Source organism: Puma concolor, chromosome E3 (genome assembly GCF_028749965.1).
Source record: "Puma concolor isolate L17-30 chromosome E3, mPumCon1.1.hap2, whole genome shotgun sequence".
Lineage (NCBI taxonomy): Eukaryota > Metazoa > Chordata > Mammalia > Carnivora > Felidae > Puma > Puma concolor.
In genome coordinates, this window is record NC_141682.1 from 406,719 (window position 1) to 420,271 (window position 13,553).

The 13,553-nt window shown below is 39.9% G+C and overlaps 1 long non-coding RNA gene across 1 annotated transcript in view; it reads left to right on the forward strand.

Moving 5' to 3' along the window:
- The first annotated feature begins 1,030 nt into the window (after window positions 1–1,030).
- Window positions 1,031–13,553, forward strand: part of LOC147572827 (uncharacterized) — a 48,441-nt gene continuing 35,918 nt past the window's right edge. Inside the window, exon 1 of the long non-coding RNA XR_015245553.1 lies at window positions 1,031–1,743. This is a non-coding gene — a long non-coding RNA (uncharacterized LOC147572827). The remainder of the gene's footprint in view (window positions 1,744–13,553) is intronic.

Genomic DNA, 13,553 nt, shown 5'->3' on the forward strand with positions numbered 1-13,553 from the left:
AGATGGCAATTAGTAATTGAAGGCATAATGGTCCTATAGGAATTTGCCCTATATGACCAATGGACATTATTTCATCCATCTGTATCCATAAAGCACATTTCATTGGAAATATTAGCCAAGGATACATACAGTAAATTCATAACAGATGTGTAGATCCCTGTAAGTTGTATTCTGACCTTGTCACATATGTGTCATCAAAGATATTATTAGTGACTTTTTAGATAAGCTCTCAACATCAAGATGGTGATGTTAGACACTCTGGAATAAATGGAATTTCACAGATTCTAAATTAGGAATGCTTTTTTCATTTATAATGTTTCTTTCTTTGTTTTTTTGAGAGACCCTGAACAGGGAAGGTGGGGAGAGAGCAGGAGACACCAAATCTGAGGCAGGCTCCAGGTTCTGAGCTGTCAGGACAGAGCCTGGCACAGGGCTCAAACTCATGGACTGCAAGATCATGACCTGAGTGGAAGTTGGACGCTTAACTGACTAAGCCACCCAAGCGCCCCAGGAATGATAGTTTATTAAGAAGGAAGACATTAAAGATAGCATAAATGAATGTCGACTTTTAATTGAAGTATTGTTCACACATTTGTTGTATTAGTTTCAGGCATACATTGTAGTCATTCCATATGTCTATAAATTATGTTGTACTTAAGCACAAGTGTAGCAATCATGTGGAAGCATGCAACAGTATTATTACAGGATTGACTCTATTCCATTGGCTATCCCTTGTATCCCTAGGACTCATTCATTCCATAGCTGAAAGCAGTTATTTCTCTCTCAAAGGTGTCAATACTTTATTTAACCTAAACACTTCGGTGGTAAACACAATTACCTCTTGTTCAGCATGTGTAAATTGGCGGTCTATTTTCTTGTGAACATTGCTTAAAGAATTACAAATGATGTCATTACGTTAATAAATTCGGTTTCATTCTTCACTCACAAGAAGGGGGAAGGAAAAGATTTCTTTGTGTCCTAGGCCCTGTCACTAAGACACTTCCCAGTGTGGAGAACAGGCTTAGTTGCCCAGAGCACCTTTAGTCCCTCAGCTGAGCCACCAGGGCTTTCAACATTGCAGGAATTCCCATGGTGGCCAGCAGAGAGAGCTCGAGCACCACACACCCTGAGGGCGGTTTCTTCTGCCTGGGCAGTGATGGCCAGCAGAGGGCGCACCATCGGCTTTTCTGACCCAGGAAACCTCAGAGCAGGAAGGGCTTCTATTTATTCCAGAGAACTCAGGGCCTCTGCTGCTGCCTCAGGACAGAGAGCAGAGCTGCCTTTCCAGCGCGTTCTGCCGCCCACCCCAGGGGAGACCTGGGGAGCTTTGCAGCAACTTGGCATCTCCTGAGTCACCGGAGAGAAGCTGCCTTGTTGTACTGAGTGCTGAGGAGGGGGTGCTGGGTGGCTTCCCTGGGCAAGCTGGTTGCTGAGCAGCACAGGCCCTTGCATTTTCTGGGCTGTCCCCATGTTTCATTCCTCCCCTTCCCAGACAGCATTTAAACAAGACATATTTTACTAAAGGACTCAGGAATTGCGGGGTCCCACGACATCACCTCATAGATGCAGTCGATGGTTTGTTCCAGATTCAGGCTCGTTTCCGGGAAGAAACCCTGACAGAAATTCAGAAGAACGGGAGCTGCATTCAGTTAGGACGTGAATACATGAAATGCTCATCTCAAGACCTTCTAGAAGAATGATCTGGGAACCACTTTCCGAGTCCTGCTGGAACCAGAGACCGAGGTAAGGGCACAAACTGTCCCCCACATCATACATGCTTTTTAAAAAATTTCATGGTTATTTTTCCAACCTAGTGAAGTGATTGAAAATTACAGAAAACCTGGTAGGTACCTGTCATTAACCTTATGTTATCTTTCAATATAAATTCCAGTGAGTAAAAACACAGTGTAATATTAGTTTCAGGTGTACAATATAGAGCAACACTTCAACAGGTCACCCGGTGCTCATCCCAGGTGCATTCTTAATCCCCAGCAGCTGTTTCACCCATTCCCCATCTCGCTGTGGAAGACCTCAGTTTGTTTCCCAGTCAAGAGTCTGTTTGTCACTGTCTCCCCACCCCCCACCTTGTTTTGTTTCATTTCCACGTGTTAGTCAAATCATCTGGTATTTGTCTTTCTCTGACAGGCTTATTTCACCCAGCATAACATTCTCTCGCTCCATCCACCTCGTGGCAAATGACAAGATTTCCTGTTTTTACGGCTAAATAATATTACATTCCATACACTACATCTCAATTTATTCATCAGTTGATGGATGCTCGGGCAGTTTCCGTAATTTGGCTGTTGCAGAAAATGCTGCTGTAAACATCAGGGTGCATGTATCCCTTTGAAGAATTATTTTTGTATTCTTTGTGGAAATACCTCGTAGTGAAATTGCTGGATTGTAAGGTACTTGTATTTGCAGGGGGTTTTGGGGTTTTTTTCTTTTGGTGTTTTTTTTTTTTTTTTTTTTTTTTACGAATCTCCATGATGTTTCCCAGAGTGGCTGCAACAGTTTGCATTCCTACCCACAGTGCAAGAGGGTTTCTCTTTCCCCACATCCCTGGCAACACCTGCTGTTTCAACATTCATTGATTTTAGTCATTCTGACAGATGTGATGTGTTATCTCATTGTACTTTTGAATTGTATTTTCCTGAAGATCAGTGTTGTTGAGCATCTTTTCATGTCTCTCTTGGCCATGTATATGTCTTCCTTGGGAAATGTCCATTCGTGTCTTCTGCCCATTGTTAATCGGATTTCTCCTTTTTTGGATGCTGTATAACTTTATATGTTTTGGACACGAACCCTTTGTCAGATGTCGTTTGCAAATATCATTCTGTAAGTGTTTTAGTTTTGTTGATTATTTTCTTGGTGACAGAAGCTTTTTATTTTTAAGAAGTCCCCTTACTTTTGCTTGTGTTTCCCTTACCTCAGGAGATATATCTACAAAGATGTTTGTACAGCCAATGTCAAATAAGATACTGCCTATGTTAGTTATCCTCTGGGATTTTTATGGTTTCAGGTTTCACACATAGGTCTTTATCCATGTTGGATTTATTTTTGTGTATGTTGTAAGAAAGTGGTCCGTTGTTTTTGTTTTGTTTTGCAGGTTGCTGTCTAGTTTTTCCAAAACCATATGTTGAGGGGACTTTTTTAAGTTTGATTATTTATTTTTGAGAGAGAGAGAGCATGCAGAAGAGGGGCAGAGAGAAATAGAGAGAGAGAATCCCATGCACGCTCTGTACTGCCCTGATATCATAACCTGAGCTGAATTCACAATCACACGCTTTGTTGACTGAGTCACCCGTGTGTCCCAAGACTATCTTTTTTTCCACTGGATATTCTTTCCTGCTGTGTTGAGAATTAATGGACCATCTATGTGTGAGTTCATTTCTGCGTTTCCATTCTATTGATCTCTGCGTCTGTATTTTTGTTGTTGTTGTTTTGCCAGTACCATACTGTTCTGTTCAGTACAGCTTTGTAATATAACCTAAGGTCTGGAATTGTGATGTCTCCAGCTTTGCTTTTCTTCAATTTTGTTTTTGATGTTTGGGGTCTTTGTCATTCCATACAAATTTTGGGATTATTTCTTCTAGTTCTGTGACAAATGTTTTGTTTGTGGGATAGGGATTTCATTACATGTGTAGATTGTTTTGTGGAGTGTAGACCTTTTAACAGTATTTTGTTCTTCCTATCCATGAACATGAAATGTATTTCCTTTTCTTTGTGTCCTCTTCCATTTCTTTCATCAGTATTTCATAGCCTTTAGAGTAAAGGTCTTTCACCTCCTTGGTTAGGTTTATTCCAGGTATCTTGGGGTATTTGGTGCACCTGTCAATGGGATTGATCCCTTTTCTCTTTCTGTTAATTCATTATTCATCTATAGAAATGCAGATTTATGTAAATTGATTTCTGTATATTGTGATTTGTCGAATTCATGTATCAGTTCTAGCAATTTTTATGGGAGTCTTTCATGTTTCTTATAGAGAGCATCATGTCAGTTCCAAATAGTGAAAGTTCTACTTCTTCCTTGCTGATTTGGATGCCTCTTATTTCTTTTTGTTGTCTGATTGCTGTGGCTAGGACTTCTAGTACTATGTGGAATAACAGTGGTGAGAGGGATCATCCCTGTCTTGTCCCTGATCTTGGAGGAAAAACTTTCAATTTTTCCCCATTGGGGATGAGATTAGCTGTGGGTTTTTCCTAGATGACCTTTATTATGTGTACGTAGGTTGAGTCTCAATGTACTATGCTGAGGGGTTTTATCATGAATGGACGTGGAATTTTGTGAAATGGTTTTCCTGCATCTGTTGAAAGCATCAAATTTTTCTTATCCTTTCTTCCATTACTGTGGTGCATCATGTTGATTGATCTGTGAATATGGAACTACCCTTGCAGCCCAGGAATATATCTCACTTGATTATTGTAAATGATTCTATTAATGTATTGTTGACTTTAATTTGAAGGTATTTTAATGAGAATTTGTGCATACATACTCATCAGGCTATTGGTCTGACGTTTTATTGAAAAAATTTTAGCATATTTAAAATGTTTATTTATTTACGTGGAGCGATAGAATACATAAAAGTGAGGGAGGGGCAGAGAGACCGGGAGAGAGAAAATCCTGGCCATGCTCCACACTGTCAGCGCAGGGTCCAACATAGGATTCGAACCCACACACCGCATGATAATTACTTAATCCGAAATTAAGAGTTGGACAGTAAACCGACTGAGCCACGCAGGCACCACTGCAGTTTTTGGTTTTAGTGGATGCTTTCTCTCATTCTGGTATCAGGGTAATGATGGCCCCATAAGATCAATTTGTAAGTTTTCCTTCTTTTTTTATTTTTTTCATAATTTGAGAAAAATAGATATTACCTCTTCCTTAAATGTTTGGTAGAATTCATCAGTGAAGCCATCTGGCCCTGAACTCTTGTGTTGGAGGGAGAGGGCTTTTTGCTACTGTTTTGATTACTTTGTTTTAAGATTTTGTGTATCTTCCTGTTTCAATTTTGGTAGTTTGCGTGTTTCTAGAAATTTGTCCTTTTTTCTCAGAGTGTCCAATTTGTTGCATATGGTTTTTCATAATATTATCTTCTAACTGTATTTTTGTGGTGTTGACTGTAATTTCTCCTTTCTTATTTGTGATTTTATGTGAGTCGTTTATCTCTTCTTTGTGAAAAGTCTGCCTAGGTGGTTTTCATATTGATTGCTGTTTTCCAAAAACCAACCCCTGGTTTCATTTATTTGGTCTAGTGTCTTTTTGGTTTCTTTATTCCGTATTTCTGTATTAATCTCTATTATTTCCTTCCTTCGGCTGTTCTTTTTCTCATTCCTTTAGTTGTAAGTTAGAATTGTTTGAGATTTTTCTTGCTCTTTAAGTTAGGCTTGAATTGCTATATACTTCCATCGTAGACTACTTTTGCCACATTCCAAAGGGTTTTACCAGTGTATTTTCATTTTCATTTGTTTCAGTGTATTTTCTCAGTGATTTCCTGTTTAGCCCATTCATTTAGTAGTATGTTATTTAACCTCCCTTTATTTTTGGCCTCCCCCCCACATTCTTTTTGTGGTTGACTTCAAAAACAACAGGTTTTGAAGGTTTGCTAGCTTTGCAGTCAGAAATGATGCTTGGTGTGATCTCTGTCTTTGGGTACCTCTTGAAGCCTGATTTGTGACCTAGAATGTGATCAATTCTGGAGAATGCCCCATGTGCACTTGAAAAGAATGTGTACTCTGCCATTTTAGTATGGAGTGTTCTGAATATATCTGTTAAACCCATCTGGTCCAGTATGTCATTCAAAGCCATTGTTTCCTTGTTGATTTTCTGTTTACAGTTTCTGTCCATTGATGTGAGTGATGTGTTAAATTCCTCTACTATTGTTATATTATTATAAATCAGTTCCCTTATGGTTGTTGTTAAATGTTTTATATACTTGGTGATTGAATGTTGGGTGCATCAAAATATACAATCATTGGATCTTCTTGTTTGGTTGTCCCCTTTGGTATGAGATCGTGTCCGTCTTCATCTCTTGTTACAGCTTTATTTATTTTTTTAATTTAAGTCTTAGTTGACATACAGTGCATTCTTGGATTCGGGAGTAGATTCGGTGATTCATCCCTTACATACAACACCCAGTGCTCATCACAAATGCTCCCCTTAATACTCGTCCCCCATCTAGCCCAGCGCCAACCCATCTCCCTCCATCAACCTTCAGTTTTTTCCTCTAACATTAAGAGACTCATGTGGTTTGTTACCACTCTTCTCTTTTCCTGCCCCCTTCCCATGTTTTCATCTGTTTTGTTTCTTACATTCCACATGAATGAAATCATGTATTTGTCTTTCTCTGATTGACATATTTCACTTAACACATTCTAGCTCCATCCACATCGTTGCAAATGGCAGGATGTCATTCTTTTTGAAGCTGAGTTATATTTCATTGTATATACATATGTATGCATGTATGTATGAACATACACATATGTATATATGTACATATGCGTATACATACTTATACACACACAACACACACACACAACACACAACTTCTTTATACTTTCATCAGTTGTTGTATACTTGGGCTTTCTCCATACTTTGGCTACTGTTGATAATGCTGCTATAAATATTGAGTCATGCAATTTCACTAATAGGTATTTACCCAAATGGCACCAAAATAGAGTCTTGGTTTTTTTTTTTTTCAACGTTTATTTATTTTTGGGACAGAGAGAGACAGAGCATGAACGGGGGAGGGGCAGAGAGAGAGGGAGACAGAGAATCGGAAACAGGCTCCAGGCTCTGAGCCATCAGCCCAGAGCCCGACGCGGGGCTCGAACTCACGGACCGCGAGATCGTGACCTGGCTGAAGTCGGACGCTTAACCGACTGCGCCACCCAGGCGCCCCGAGTCTTGGTTTTAAAGTTTATTTTGCCTGCTATAAGTATTGCTGCTGGCTTTCTTTTGACATCATTGGCATGATAAATGTTTCTTCATTCCCTCACTTTAAATCTGCAGGTGACTTAAGTCCAAATAAGGGTTTGTAGGCAGCATCTAGATAGGTCTTGTTTGTTGTTTGTTTGTGTTCTTTTTTTTTTCTTTTGTCCATTCTGACACCCTATCCAATGTCTTTTGATTGGAGCATTTAGTTGATTTACATTCAGAGTAATTATTGATAGGTATGTATTTAGTGCCATTCTACTAATTGTTTTGCCATTGTTTCTTGATGTATTCTGTGATCCTTTCTTGTCTGTAACACTTTTGGTCTTATATTTCCACTCAAAGAGTCTGATTTAAAAAAATTTTTTTAATGTTTATTTCTGAGACAGAGACAGAACACGAGTCGGGGAGGGGTGGAGAGAAAGGGTGACTCAGAATCAGAAGCAGGCTCCAGGCTCTGAGGTGTCAGCACAGTGCCCGATGCGGCGTTCGAACTCATAAACCATGAGATCATGATCTGAGCCGAAGTCGGTCTCTCAACCAACTGAGCCACCCAGGTGCCCCAAAGAGTCCGATTTAAATATTCTTTGCTTTTCACTGGTAGTACATTTCTTTACTTATTTTTAATATTTCTTCTTTTTAAAATTTAAGCCCAAGTTAGTTACGTTATAGTGGAATACAGTCTCAGGAGTAGAATTTAGTGATCCATCAAGTACTAAATATACCCAGTACTCATCTCAAGTAACCCCCCTAAATGCCTATCACCCATTTAGCCCATACCCCTATTCAGTTACCCTCAAGGAACCCTGAGTTTCTTCTCTGTATTTAAGAGTCTCCACGTTGTTGCAAATAGCAAGATTTCATTGTTTTTGATCACCGAGTAATATTCCATTGTATGAATATACCACATCTTCTTTATCCATTCATCTGTCAATGGTCATTTGGGCTCTTTGCATAATTTAGCTATTGTTGATAATGCTACTATAAACATTGGAGTGCATGTGCCACTTCGAGTCAGCATTAGTGTATCCTTTGGATAAATACCTAGTAGTGCAATTGCTGGGTCCTAGTGTAGTTCTATTTTTAGTTTTTTGACGAATCTTCATACTACTTCCCAGAGTGGCTACACCACTTTGCATTCCCACCAGCATTGCAAAACCGTTCCCTTTCTCTGCACCCTTGCCAACATCTGTCGTTTCCTGAGATGTTAATTTTAGCCATTCTGATAGGTGTGAGGGGATATCTCACTATGGTTTTGATTTGTATTTCAGTGATGACAAGTGAGATTGAGCATCTTTTCATGTGTGACCATTCTGGATGTCGTTTGTGTTAATGTGTCTCTTCATGTCTTTTGCCCATTTCTTCAATGGGTTATTTGTTTTTTGGGTGTTGAGTGTGATAAGTTCCTTTTAGATTTTGGATACTAACACTTTATCTGATATGTCACCTGCAAATATCTTCTCCCATCTCATTCAGTTCTCTTTTAGTTTTCCTGATAGTGTCCTCTGCTGTGCAGAAGCTTTTTATCTTGATGTCCCAATAGTTCATTTTGGTTATTATTGCCCTTGCTTCAGAGACATGACAAGCAAGAAGTTGCTGTGGCCAGGATCAAGGAGGTAGATTGCCTCTTTTCTCCTCTAGGATTTTGATGGTCCCTTTCTTACATTTAGATCTTTCATCCATTTTGAGGGGTGTGTGAGTGAGTGTGTGTGTGTGTGTGTGTGTGTGTGTGTGTGTGTGTCTGGTTTATGAACATAGTCCAGGTTCATTCTTCTCACTGTCCAGTTTTCCCAGTACCATTTGCTGAAGAGACTATTTTTTTTTCCATTGGATATTCTTTCCTGCGTTATCAAAGATTACTCGGCCATATGTTTGAGAGTCCATGTCTGTGTTCCCTATTCCATTCCATTGTTGTCTGTGTCCGTTTTTGTGCCTGTACCATACTGTCTTGATGATTGTGGATTTCTAATACACCATAAAGTCCAGAATTGTAATGTCGCCACCTTTGTTTTCTTTTTCAACATGACTTTGGCTATTTAGGGTCTTTTCTGGCTCCTTACAAATTTTAGGGTTGTTTGTTCTAGCTCTGTGAAGAATGTTGTTGTTATTTTGATAGGGATTGCATTGAATGTGTCGATTGCTTTGGGTAGTACTGACATTTTAACATTATTTGTTCTTCTAATCCATGAGCATGGAAAGTTTTTGCCTTTCTTTGTGTTTCTTCAATTTCTCTCATAGACGTTGTATGGTTTGCTCCTTTATTTTTTTTTAATGTTTGTTTATTTTTGAGAGAAAGAGAGACCACATGAGCAGGCGAGGGGCAGAGAGACAGAGAGGGAGACACAGACTCTGAAGCAGGCTCCAGGCTCCGAGCTGTCAGCACAGAGCCTGTCGCAGGACTCGAACCCACAAATGCGGGATCATGACCTGACCTGAAGTCAGTGTTTAACCAACTGAGCCACCTAGGCGCCCCTCTACTGTTTTAAGTGTACTGATCTTTTACCTCTTTGGTTAGGTTTATCCCTGGGTATTTTATGGTTTTAAAGCAGTTTTAAATGAGACCAGTTCCTTGATTTCTCTTTCTGCTAATTCATTATTAGTGTATAGAAATGAAACCAACTTCTGTATATTGATTTTATATCCGGAGACTTTCCTGAATTCCTGTATCACTCCTAGCAGTTTTTCGGTGGAGTCTTTTGGATCTTCCATGGAATGTATCACGCCTGTGAAGAGGGAAGGTTTGACTCTTACTTGCCAATTTGGACACCTTGTATTTCTTTTTGTTGTCTGATTGCTGAGGCTAGGACTTCCAACAGTATGTTGAATAACAGTGGTGAGAGTGGACATCCCAGTCGTGTTCCTGACCTTAGGGGGAAGGCTCTCAGTTTTTCCTCGTTGAAGATGATATTAGCTGTGGGACTTTTGTATCTGGACATACTGATATTGAGGCAAGATCTTTCTATCCCTCCTTTCGTGAGTGCTTTCTTTTCATCAAGAAAGGATGCTGCATTTTGTCAAATGCTTTTACTGCATCTATTGAGAAGATCATGTGGTTGTTATCCTTTCTTTTATCAATGTGATGTATCACATCAGTTGATTTGCAGATATTGAATCGGTGGTGTATCCCAGGAATAAATCCAATTCATTGTGGTGAATAATTATCTGTATGTATTGTTGGATCCAGTTTGCTAATTTTTGTTGAGAATTTTTACATTCAGGTTCATCAGGGAAATTGGTCTATAGTTTTCCTTTTTGGTGGGGTCTTTGTCCAGTTTGGACTCAAGGCCGTGCTGGCCTCATAGAATGAGTTTGGAAGTGTTCTTTCCATTTCTCTGGCTATGACCTCATCTTGTTCTTTCATTTGGGATGCATTCCTCTTGTCTTGGAATTTTGGCTGAGTATTTGCTTCTCTGTGTTACAAAAGCTCATTGTGTTACCTGCCTGTGAGATGAATGGCTTTATGAAGAGGAGGTCATCTAGTGTCCAGGGCCTGGCACATCAGGGAGTGTCTGTGGTGTGTGTTGCATGCACTGTTTTGTGTTCTTGCTGCACTATTCTTCAGGCCAGTTCTATGGGCAATGTATGGTCCTTGGCCAGAATGTGCTGAGATTTATCTAGGTCTGCTCCGATCCGCTCGTTAAATGAGATTTGAAACGACTGCCACTCGAAGTGAAGCCCTGCGGAACTGTCTAGTCAAGAGAGGTGGTGTGGTCACAGGCTTCCACCAGTCTTCTGGGGAACCAGAAGGGGACACCTCCATTAGGACTGAAGCAAGCCTGATTGACCTAGAAGGCCAGTCTCACCAGAGCACAAGAATGTGGGATTGGTGTAAGCAGCTTAGGCAGCCAGTGTGGAGATGGAACTGTTTCCAGCAGATGGCTCTGTGTTTATGCTGTGGGGAAGAGGAGGAAAATGGCGCCACCCAGCTCCTCTGTCCTAGCTCCTTTGTCCCCTTGTTTTGAATACTGCCTCTCAGGGATGCTCTCCATGATCAGTGTATAATCTCCCCACTGTGTGCACCAGGCAATGTACAGACCACTGTTTCCATTCCATCTGCCTGTAAGTAGTTTGCTGCCTTCTCTCAAGGTGTAGGCCAGTGACCTCATGGCTGTATCCCAGCCAAGCCTGCTAAATTTTGAAACTCCACATTCTCGGGGTGTCTGGATGGCTTGGTTAAGTGTCTTACTCTTGGTCCTGGCTCAGATCATGACCTCGTTGTCGTGGAATTCTCTCTCTCCCTCTATTCCTGCCCCTCCCTTGCATGTGCTCTCTTTCTGTCTCTCTCTAAATAAATAAATTTAAAACAAATTTAGTGGCATGGAATACCTTATTTAGGCAGGATTTCCTCCCTGAGGGGAATGGCAGGGGTCTATCAGTTAAATTTCCAGCACTGACTAGGAAATTCTTTGCTGACTAGTTAAAGGTTACATTCCTGCAGGAATGAAATTAGGTTTAGTGACATGGGGCCTTAACATAAGTAACTCCATGGTGGGCCTGTGATTTTTCTTAATGTTCCAAAACCAAATTTTTACACATCCATTTTTTTATTAAAATATAGCCCTAAGGGGCACTCGGGTGGCTCAGTCGGTTGAGCGTCCGACTTCGGCTTAAGTCATGATCTCACGGTCCGTGAGTTCCAGCCCCGCTTCGGGCTCTGTGCTCATGGCTCAGATCCCGGAGCCTGTTTCAAATTCTGTGTCCCCCTTTCTCTCTGACCCTTCTCCGTTCATGCTCTGTCTCTCTGTCTCAAAAATAAATAAACGTTAAAAAATTTTTTTTAATATAGCCCTAAATAATATTTTAGCCATCTACTACCGGCCCGATGATCATATCTTGTAAAACTGTGACCATCTCCTAATCACAGATGAAAATCAACTCTGGGCTCTAAGCTCTTTGTGGCTCTAAGTTTCTTTGATCTATGTTACTAAGATCTTTGTGATCTAGGTTACTGCTGGTCTTTTGAAGTCTTTGACCCAGGGACCCCCAGCAGGTTGCTGAGCCATCACTTAGGCACAGAAGCATCCTTTCCAAGTCACCTCCCCCTAAAGTGTTCTTTCCATCTTGTACTTCTGGGTCTTACCCTTTTGTAGATCATATGCTGTGATGGACATCCCCTCATGCAAACCTGTCAAAGTGGACCAGAGAAAACTGCTTGCCTGTGACTGCCACTTCATGGTCACATCTTTTCCTCCTGAAATCCTTTGAACTCCGTGTCGTTCTTCCAGTCTCTGAATATCTCTTTGATTTGGAATAATTTTATTCTCTTATACTGCTGCTAAAAATATGCGTGAAAATATTAAAGCAAGGATTATTTACAATAATTGAGCCAGTCACAGTTATCCATCTGGCCGTGTGTACATTTTTTTTTTGACAAAGTTCAGGCATGATGTGAAGTACATCCTGTAAAATCTGAGTATCATTCCTTATCTAGGATAACCACCTTTATGGAAAGCCATTCAATGACATGCTCGTTCAAGATCAGAAAAACACTTAATTTACATACCACATAATACAGTGGTATATACATACATTATTATCTTAAAATATGTAAAGTAGATTTTTCTATGAATCGTATATCAGTATTCAGTTTTCTGTAACATTAATGCTATTATTTAAATTACACAATAGTAAGAACAACAAGAATAGGTACATGGCCATCACTAGTAACTAATACTAGAACTAGTCATATATTATGTGTTGAAAACACAAAACCATGATTACTAATAATCTGTTCATTCGTGATGGGTTTCTAGTTTCCAAGAAAATTGGGAAGATATTATTGAGTCTCCACATACATCAGACTGTCTGCTCACTATTGATGTCATATGAATTGGTACATGATCACAATCAGTATCCCGAAGAGATATGGTAGTATTAACTAAAGTTTATATTTGTATTCAGATTGGTTCGGTTTTAACCTCTTCTGTCCCAGACTCATCCCAGCTGGCACATTACAGTCATCCTGTCTCTTTAGGCTCCACTTGACCATGACGATGTTTAGATTTTTCCATATTTTTCATAATCTGCAAAGTTTTGAGGGTACATCTGTAGAATGTATTTTGTAGAATGATCCCTGGTTGGGATATGTCTACCGTTTGTTCAAATGCTTAGGCCAGAGTTACCGTGTTTTGTAGAAGATCCAGAGGCATAATGCCATCCATAATTATCACTTCACATAAAGGTTGTTTACTCTGAAGCCTGGGGTCTTTTGTGGTCCCATACAAATTTTAGGACTGTTCTAGTTCTGTGAAAAATGTTATTGGTATTTTGGTGGAAATTGCATTAATTGTGTCAATTGCTTTGGGAAGTATAGACATTTTCGCTATATTTGTACCTCTGATCCATGAGTATCCATTTCTTTGTGTCATCTTGAATTTCTTTCACCACTGTTTTATAGTTTTCAGAGTATAGGTTGCTCACCACTCTGGTTAGATTTATTCATAGATACCTTATTATTTGGTGTACAACTGTAAATGGGACTGTTTTCTTAATTTCTCTTTCTACTGCTTCATTATTGTTGTTTAGAAATGCAACAGATTTCTGTATAATGATTTTGTATCCTGTGACATTGCTGAATTCATTCATCAGTTCTAGCAATTATTGGGTGGACTCTTTAGGG